A 9,869-nucleotide genomic window follows, 5' to 3' on the forward strand; every position below is an offset into this window, starting at 1 on the left:
CCTTAGTTCACCCAGTTGACAAGCCCCAGCTGTGGACAGGGACTCTGGGGCAAGAATGAAGGGCGGGTCTTCATGACACACAAGACTCATTTGAAGACAAGAAGATGGTGAGGGCTGGCAATCAGTTGGTATGTATATGGAACCACTTCTCAGCTGAGTGAGGCCTGAGGGTCAGGAGGCTGGCTTTTCTTTCAAATAGTAGGGACAGGGATGTAGTTTCCCACAGGAGCCATTCTCCTGGGGCTCGCCTTCCTGAGTGCTGTGGCTCCCTCCTTCCCTGCTGCTCCCTCTCCCTCCCCCTCCTCCATCAAGTCCTCTTCCTCCCCTGGGTAGGGCACTTCTCCTGCTGCCAGCTCTCAGGTTTGTTGAGAAGATTCAGAATTTCCTGAGCTGACTTCTCATGGCACAAACTATTCATTGCGGAATGAATAGCAAAACAGTGGCTACTTTAGTTTCTTTCACAAGGGTTAGGATTCTCAAGATAAAAGATTCTAAAGCATGTTTTGTCTTAAAAACAAAAGCCAAAAACATGAAAAACCACTCAGGCCTATTTTCATAGAAGAAGAGCTCCACCTCCAGAAATTTGGGACGGCAGCCTCTGAGCACTCTTAAAATTGATAGTGTGATCCAACCAAAGACTGTATTTAAAGCCTGGGTTGGATAAAAGAACACATAGATCTTCTGTCATTAACTATGTCATTAACAATGCCACCGCCCAGACTAGTATAGCTCTTTAGGAAGACTGTAGAGGTTATTTTCAAGCAGCAATTTAAAAATGTATCATCAACATGAATACTAATATCTACTCTTTGAAAGCTTCTTTATAATTTCTACCCAAATCCTTTACCTCTGAGAATTCATGTGTCTTACATATGAATTGAGTCTGCTGAAATTATTTAAGGTTCACAGATAAATTGAATTCAGAGAGATTAACAGACTTCTCCCATAGTTATACAATTTATAATAATAATCAACATTGCATAACTTTGTAATTATCCAAGCTAATTTAAAAAGATACCGGCATGAGACAACACTTGGCAGAGTAGCTGGCACCGAGGTGGCCTCAGTAGATTCTACTGTCCCTTCTCCAGGCACATCCTGTCATCTCTACGAGGCTATTAAAACAGGAGTGATCTTCCCCATCTCACAGATGAGCAAACTAGGCTTCAAAGACCCAGAGGACTCGATCAAAGTGACACAGCTAACAAGTGGCCACATCAGGGTTTGAAAGACCTCAGCCTTTTGTGATATCGAAGTGCATTTGATTTGAATATATGCCCAAGGGAGCTTTCATGTAACAGGTCAATTATTTTAAACTTCCCTAGTATTTTAACAACTGTCACTCACATGAGTACATGCTCTGTCTTTTAAAATGTTGTAGGACCAGTGACTTTAACTAGAGCTCATTTGAGAGCGAAGTACTGGTATTTTCCGAAAACCTTCCTGTTGCAGGGTCAAAACATACATTTGAATATGAAATACTTATGCCAAGACAAATAGAAGGAAGATGATCTTCTACCATGGCAGGGAGGAGCCCTGTTTTCTGAACTTTGCAAAAAGGGACTGAGCTATGCTCCTTAAATCCCCTTGGCACCTGGGGCGTGCCCTAATTTTCAGTCTCAGGCTGGTGATTCACTACATGGACAGGAGGCCTGAGTTGATGGAGATGCTGGGTGTTGTAGGAAGTGGCAGTGACTCAGCAAGCGTTTACCCTTTGCCTGAGTCAGTTCCAAAACAGCCAAGACCTGACGGGCTTTTAAAAGGGTGTGGGTCCTTATCCTCAACCACCTGTGAAGAAGCAGACCTGTCCTCAGTGAGAAAGGAATGACATGTTGGTGCCTTGAACTTAGCATAGGAGTGACTGGGGAAACTAAGATGATGGTACCCAGGGCCTGTGCAGATGGCAGGCATAAGGTGCTCCAATCCCTGCTGACACAGATCAGCCACTAGGCTCCAGGCCATGGGGAGCTGGGTCAGAAAGAGGCCGGCCCAGAGGCCATGAGAACCTCTCTGGAAAACACAAACCTCTTGTCAACCACATTTTTGCTGTGGCCTCAGGAGGCAGCAGAGCACCCCAAGGTTCATGTCCAAGCAGTTGGAGAATGGGAGGTGCAGGCATCTCCAGCCCTAAGTTCTGGAAAGACTTGTTCCTGCCCCTTTCCCATTCTCTTGCTCAAAACCCTCCTGAGCATTAACAGGTGGCAATTCTCCATGAAATGCCTGAGACAAGGTGAGGAAAACAAGGGTGCTGCTGAGAAAAGCTTCCATTCAGATAAAAAGTGAGACAGCAATTCTCATGCAGCAGAAGACACTCCATATATAGGCCTGAGCACTGCACTCATATTCCCTCAAGGGTGCTCCTGACTGAGTAGGACCTCAAGGTGCTCCTTGCTCCTTCCTGCCTCCGCCCCTCCTTCCTTCCCTCCCTGTCACTCCCCTCCTGTCCTCTCTTTCATTCACCCCTTTCCATGAGAGAACATACCTCACTCACTCATGAGTTTGGGAGGTAGTGTTGGCACATGAGGCTCAACACCCTCTGGTCCCTCCAGTGTGGCTCTGGCCTGCTCTGTGCTGTGTGGTGCATTGACTAGGCAGGTTGAGCCCTTGCAGGAGAAGCCATCAGGCAATGAGCAGGCAGCTAATCCAGCAATTTTGGAAAGGGATCAAAAGCCACTTTATCTTGTGTCTTCATTTTGAAGTTCGGAGGGAGGCAGGGGCTGCCCTCATGGAGCCCTAGTAGAGACCTATGATTAAGTGCAAGTTTGTGAAAAGCTAGTGTCTGTCCACAGAACAAAGGAAGGAATGGTTCATTCTGCCTCAGGTGGCTGGGGTGAAGACATTCCAGCAAAGCCTGGATGAAGGCTGGCTGAGGAGAAATAGAACCTCACTAGGCAGAGGTGGGACAGTGAGGCATGCTGGATTGGAGTGACAGCATGAGCTGAAAGTGACTCTCCCTGTGTGCCATGTGAGTGCCTTCTGGAACTTGGTGCCGGCCAGACCTGCCTCATGAGTCCTCCCTTCATGGGGACCATACACTGCCCCCCAAGACTTCCTCTTACTTCCCACACTGTTGCCCAGAACCAGGACCAATGTTCTATAGCTGAAGTCTATAGCCACCCTCTTCTGTCACCCACTATGGCCATGAAGAACCCCCTTGGTTTTCCTCATTGTCTATTCACCCAACCTCACATCCCATCATTTCTGAAAGACTCTGAGTCTTCCTGTCCATCTGACCCTGACCATCGCCTCAGGAGCATTCAGTGGGGTCGGATGATCTCCCCAACATCACAGAAAGTAGATGTCTCATGAATTCTGCCTGCCCTCATGGGTCACAGTCACAAGACGTCACAGTACAGCATGCTCCCTTTGCTGCTGCCCAGAGGCTCCTCTCTATTCAGCACTTGCTCTATTCAGGAGATTCCTAACCAAAGAGACATGGGGACACACACTTTCTTTCAATTTTCAAAGTAATGAGTAGGTCAGTTTTCTAAGTCATTGCAATAAGCCGAGCTTCTAAGAGATAGAATCAAGCCCAGAGCTTTTTAGGAAACTCCTTTTATTTCCTAATTCAGATACACAGTACTTGGAAGAGTCACATTCACAGAGCCAGAAGGTGTCATGGTGGCCACCAGGGGCTGGGGAAGAGGGAGTGGAGAGGTGACCCTCCTGGTTTTTCAGCCCTTTAGTGGTCAACATTTCAGAGGGCCACAGAGCCACCTCTACTACCCACTCTAGAGGTTGGTCAGTAAGGGCCAGTTCCAGCCAAGTGCTAGGGACACTGTCAAGTTAGTGGTGTGTCCCCTTTTCTGGCTCATCCCTTATGGTACTCTCACTCTGTCACCATTCCCATCTCTGGGGTTGAAAGAGGTACATCCTTTAAGCTCTCATGGAGACATTCCACCTGTGAGGTTTTTAGCTCTTGTCAGAACCTGAATGAAAGCCTGGGACCTGCTCCAACCCTTCTGATTACTTACACAGGGTCCCCTAGGAATGCAATGGCCTACTCTGGGCCATGTCAGCCTCTCCTGACAGCACTGCACGTTGGGTACTATCCTCAAATGCTGATGTCCCCAAAGGGCCCAGAGCTCTCAGTCCACTCGACTTCACCATTGCTACTCACCTAGATCTCACCCCTCTTGGAGCCTCCCGGCTTCACCCCTTCCCACCCAGACATCATGGCCAGCACCTCAATCCCTGGCCTCACTGGCCTTCAGACACACCTCGCATGCGATCCCAGTGCTTGTTAACCCACCCTGGGTTCTCTCTTCTCCTGCTCCTGCCAGGGAAAAGTGCTTAGCTCTGCTTTCCACCTGCACTCCAACCTGGGACTGTCAGTCTGTTCTGTCATCCAAGGCAACGTATATCTGGTACCAGTCCATACTGCCAAACTCACCTTTTATTGCTTCCCTAGTGAAATCCTCCATGCAAGCCCAAAGGGTCTCTTCCTGGACCTGAGCACATGTCCCATTATCTTTTTAAAAATTGTGATAAAATACATATAACATAAAATTTACAATTTTAAGTGCCTGATTCAGCGGTATTACATACATTCATATTGTTGTGCTATCATTACCTATGTCCAACTCCAGAATTCTTTTCATCTTGCAAAACTGAAACTGTCCTCATTAAACACTAACTCTCAATTTCCAATCACCATTATATATTAAACATGTCTCTATAAGTTTGATTATTCTCAGTACCTCATATAAGTGGAATCATACAGTATCTGTCCTTTTGTGACTGACTTATTTCACTGAGCATAATGCTCTCAAAGTTAACCCATGATACAGCATATGTCAGAATTTCCTTTTTAAGGCTTATATGTATGAGGTCTGTTCAGAAAGTATCCATCCATGTAATATGAAAAACAGATATTTATTGAAGAAGATACAAGATATAAGGAACATTGTACATAGAACAATGATGCCTCAGTCCACTTCAAAGTAGGCATGTTGGGACCTCACACAATTTTCCCAATTGCTATCAGCTGCCCATTGTATTTTTCTGAATCTCATTGACAGTCTGAAATCTCTTCTGTTTAAAAGGTGATTTTAGTTTTGGGAGAAGGCAGAAGTTGCAGGGTGCAAAATCTGGGCTGTAGCAGGGCTGAGTCACCTGAGTGATTTGATGTTTCACCAAAAAACTCAGGACAAGATGATGCAAGAGTGGGTGTGCTGTCATGATGAAGCTGCCAATTGCCAGTTGCCCATAACTCCGGCTGTTTTCATCATATTGCATTTCTCAACCAACAGAGAACACTGAGGTAGTACTCCTTATTGTTTGGCCTGGAGGGACGTACTCATGATGGACAAAACCTACCCAATCAAAACACAGTTAACTTGTTCTTGGTCTTGCTGTGACTTTGCCACACCTTCTTTGGGCATGGAGAACCAGATGACTTCCATTGGGATGACTGGGCCTTTGTTTCCAGATCATAGCAGTAGACCCATGGTTCATCTCTGACTATGATCTTCTTGAGGAAATCTCGTTCATTGGTAGCAGTTTCAATCAAGTCATTAGCAACTGCAGCACGATGTTCCTTCTGCTCTGGTAGCAAAAGCCTCGGAACAAATTTGCCATGACATGTTTCATGCCAACATCCTGTGTCAAAATCTCAGACACTGTAGTTTTTGGAATCCCCAGATCAGCTTCTAGTTCTTGTACTGTCTGTTGCCTATCTTGATCTTTGTAGATTGAAGCCCATACACATTCAACATTCTCAGATGTTCTGTTTGTTGCAGGCCTTCCACAACGTGGGTCACTTGCAACAAATTTTCAACCATTGTTTACGCATTTACGTCACACTTTTATTTGTACTGCACTCAATGCATCGTCCCTGAAAGCCTTCTGAATCACCTGAATAGTTTCCGTGGAGGAATGTTCAAGCTTAATTCAAAATTTGATGCAGATTTGTTGCTCTACTCACTCAGTCATTTTGAATGTGATGGCCACACAGTGCACATGCCCACTCAATAGCGTCTACCATCCCCACTGACTAGTACAGTGAAGTCATCATTGTTCATGCATGTGCATTCCAGTCCACTGTCTTTGGCTGCTAAGTTAAACTGATGTTGCACAAATCATTCTCACCATATTACCAATGGTTGGTCTTTTTCTAGATAGACCTCTCATATGTATAGACCTCATTTTGCGTAAGCATTTAACTGAATGTGAACATTGGGTTGTATTCACACTTTAGCTACTGTGAATAATGCTATAAACATGGCTCCACAAATATCTCCTAGAAATTCTGCTTTCAATTCTTTTGGATAGTTACCCAGAAATATCATTGCAGGATCATAAGGTAATTCTATTTTTAATTTTTTGAAGAAACTCCATCCTGTTTTCCACAGTGGCTCTACCATTTTGCCAAACAATAGTGCACAAGGGTTTCAATTTATCCCACACCCTCTGCAGTACTTGTTGTTTTCTGTTTTGTTTTGTTTTTAGAGTGGCCACCTTAAAGAGTCTGAATGGTAGCTCATTGTAGTTTTGATTTCCTTAATGATTAGTGATGTTGAGAATTTTTTCATTGTTTACTGGCCATTTGTATATCTTTTTTGGAAAAATATCTGTTCAAATCCTTGATTATTTTGGAATTGGATTTTTTTGTTGTTGTTGTTTTTAGGAGTTCTCTGTATATTCTGGACAGTAATACTTTATCAGATATATGATTTTCAAATATTTTCTCCTATTCTGTGCATTGTCTTTTCACTTTATTAAAAATGCCCTTTGATGCACAAAAGTTTTTAATTTTCATGAAATTTGTCTATTTTTTCTTTTGTTGTCTATGCTCTTAGTGTCATATCTAAGAAATTCTTGCAAAATTCAATGTCTTGAACATTTTTTCCTCTGTTTTCTTCTAAGAGTTTTATTGGCTTAGATCTTTCCTTTATCTCTTTGATGTATTTTGAGTTAATTTTTATATATAGTGTCAAGTAGGGGTCCAACTTCATTCTTTTGCATGTGGATATCCAGTTTTCCCAGCTCCATTTATTCAAAAGGCTGTCTTTTCTCTATGAATAGTCTCGGCTCCCTTGTCAAAGTCTTTTGACTAAATATGTGACAGATTATTTCTGAATTCTGTATTCTAGTCAGTTGGTCTGTCTGTCTGCCTGTCCGTCTGTCTGCACCACACTTTTAATTACTGTAGCTTTGTAGTAAGTGTTGAAATCAGGAAGTGTGAGTCTTCAGCTTTGTTCTTCCCTTTTGAGTTTGTTTTGTTGGAATGACTTGAGATTCCACATAAATTTTGGGATTGCTTTTTATCTATTGCCTTTGTTCTTTGCCTTTGCTACTATTGTGTCCCTTGTCTAGGCCTTCCTTTCTATCATTCGAATCATTCAAAATCCTCAATTCCTGCCTGAGCATTCCCCATCAGAGTGACTTCCCTCTTCTGAGTCCCTGCTTCAGTCATCTCCTGGACCAGTATTCAAGACAGCATCTGATGCCTTTCCCCATTCCTTACCTTCTCAATCCTCAGCTTAAACATCACCTGACCTAAAGAAGGCCTTTCTATTAGTTTTTCTTTTAACACCATGGGGCCTTTTCCCCTTTAAAGCACTCACCATGATTATCAATTAACTAATTTCTAAGTTAATTCATGTACACGCCAATTCTAACATACATAGTTCTTTCACATTTTAACATTTCTAAAATAGAGAGCTGTGTCTTATAGCTGATGACAGCTACCATCATAATCATATGTGATATATCTGTTTATTCAAGACTCATTTCCATAGATATATATGTATATTTGTGTTTACTTGTTTAATGATAGTCTCATTAGACTGCAAATTCCAACAGAGCAGTGGCCAACTCCACATGGCACCCCCAGCTTTGCCATCTCTCTGACATGGCTAATGGACTTATCAGCTATTAGATAGGTTAATCCATTATAGGTTTTCCTAGGGAGCTAGTAAATTCCTCATGCTTGCACACAATTCCTACAACAGTGCTACCTACTTTAGATACTTTCTGAATAAACAATTCAACCCAGATGACATGTTATACTCGATTGGTCAGTGCTCTCTAATAGAAATAAAAGAATTAACACACCTCATTCTTTTAGAAGAAAAAGCAAAGTGAGTGGTGTTTAAGAACCCAATGTTTTGTGCTTTCTTTTCCTTGGCAAACACTGTTGTCAACAGGATGCTATTTTCTGAGGTCTACAAACTCATAATCTTACATTTTCTGCCTTGAAGATGTTACAAGGGAATATTTAAAAGTGATGTCATTTTTTGCTCAAGAGAGTTGGTGAAAATATCTGTTAAGAAAAGGACACATTTTGATTTCCGGTCAAGATCGAGGCCTAGATAGACACACTGCATCTCCTTCCACAACTAAGAGGGAATACAACTATCTCAAATCTAGAGACAACCAGAAGTTCCAGAAACTTGAGCTGCATGGAAGTCCAACAAACAAAGATATAAAGAAGAAATACTCAGCCAGACAGGTAAGAGGGGCAGAGTCGGGGGTGGAGAGGAAGTGGTGTGGCAGCAGCAGCAGCGGTGGCAGCAGGCCAGCAGAAAGCGAAGTCACACGTTTTAAAAAGTAGGGAGGGGCGCCTGGGGAGCACTCCCAGCACCAGATCAGACCACACAGCTCATAGTTCCAGCACCAGGGCAGATAAAGCCTCATTGCTTCTGACTGAAAATCAGTGGGGGTTGTAGCGGAGGAAGAATCTGCTGGTCTCTCAGCAGAGTCTGCTTGTTTAAAGGGCCCCCATGGATCTAGAACATCTGCAGACTCACCCACTCTGGGAACAATGGCCAGGGCAACAGCTAGAGGAGTGTCAGTCCCATACAGGAAGTGGGAGAAGGGCCTGGAAAAGGGGCAAGTGCTGAGCAAGCAGCATTGTTCCCTCTCAGACCCCTCCCCCACATACAGCACCACAACTTGGTGAAACAGGTACTCCGCACTGAAAAATACCTAAGGCTTCGCCCCTTAGAATGTAATAGGTGGGACAGCTCTACCTAAGACAGAGAGGGAAATGAACACAGGAAACTGTCAAGATGAGGAAACAGAGAAGTATGGTCCCAAAGAGGGAACGAATCAAGGTTCCAGTGATAGAACTAAGTGATGAGGAGCTAGCCAACCTAACAGATGTAGAGTTCAAAACACTGGTGTTAAAGATGCTCACAGACTTGACAGATATGCTTAAGTATGGCAAACACAGAAAGGAAGATGTGAAGGCTATGCTAAATGAAATGAAGGAAGATCCACACAAAACTGATGGTGAAGGGAAAGAAACTGGGATTCAAATCAATGATATGGAACATAAGGAAGAAAAAAACAGTCAACCAGTACAGAATGAGGAAACAAGAATTCTAAAAAATGAGGAGAGGCTTAGGAACCTCTGGGATAACTTTAAACATGCCAACATCTGAATCAGAGGGGTGCCAGAAGGAGAAGAGGAAGAGCAAGAAATCAAAAGCTTAAGTGAAAAAATAATGAAGGAAAGCTTCACAAATTTGGTGAAGGAAATAGACATACAAGTCCAGGAAGCACAGAGAGTTCCAAACAAGCTAGACCCAAAGAGGACCACACCAAGACATATCATAATTAAAATGCCAAAGGTTCAAAATAAAGAGGGACTCTTAAAAGCAGCAAGAGAAAAGCAGAGTTACCTACAAAGGGGTGCCTACAAGACCATCAGCTGGTTTTTTAGAAAAAACTTTGCAGGCAAGAAGAGATTGGCAAGAAGTGTTCAATGTGATGAGAAGCAAGGACCGACAACCAAGATTACTCTACTCAGCAAAGCTATCATTTAGAATGGAAGGGCAGATGAAGTACTTCCCAGACATGGTAAAGCTACAGGAGTTCATCATCACCAAGCCATTAGTATATGAAATCTTGAAGGGGCTTAT

This window comes from Furipterus horrens, unplaced genomic scaffold, assembly GCF_987537825.1.
Source record: "Furipterus horrens unplaced genomic scaffold, mFurHor1.1.pri manual_scaffold_4, whole genome shotgun sequence".
In the NCBI taxonomy this organism is placed as follows: domain Eukaryota; kingdom Metazoa; phylum Chordata; class Mammalia; order Chiroptera; family Furipteridae; genus Furipterus; species Furipterus horrens.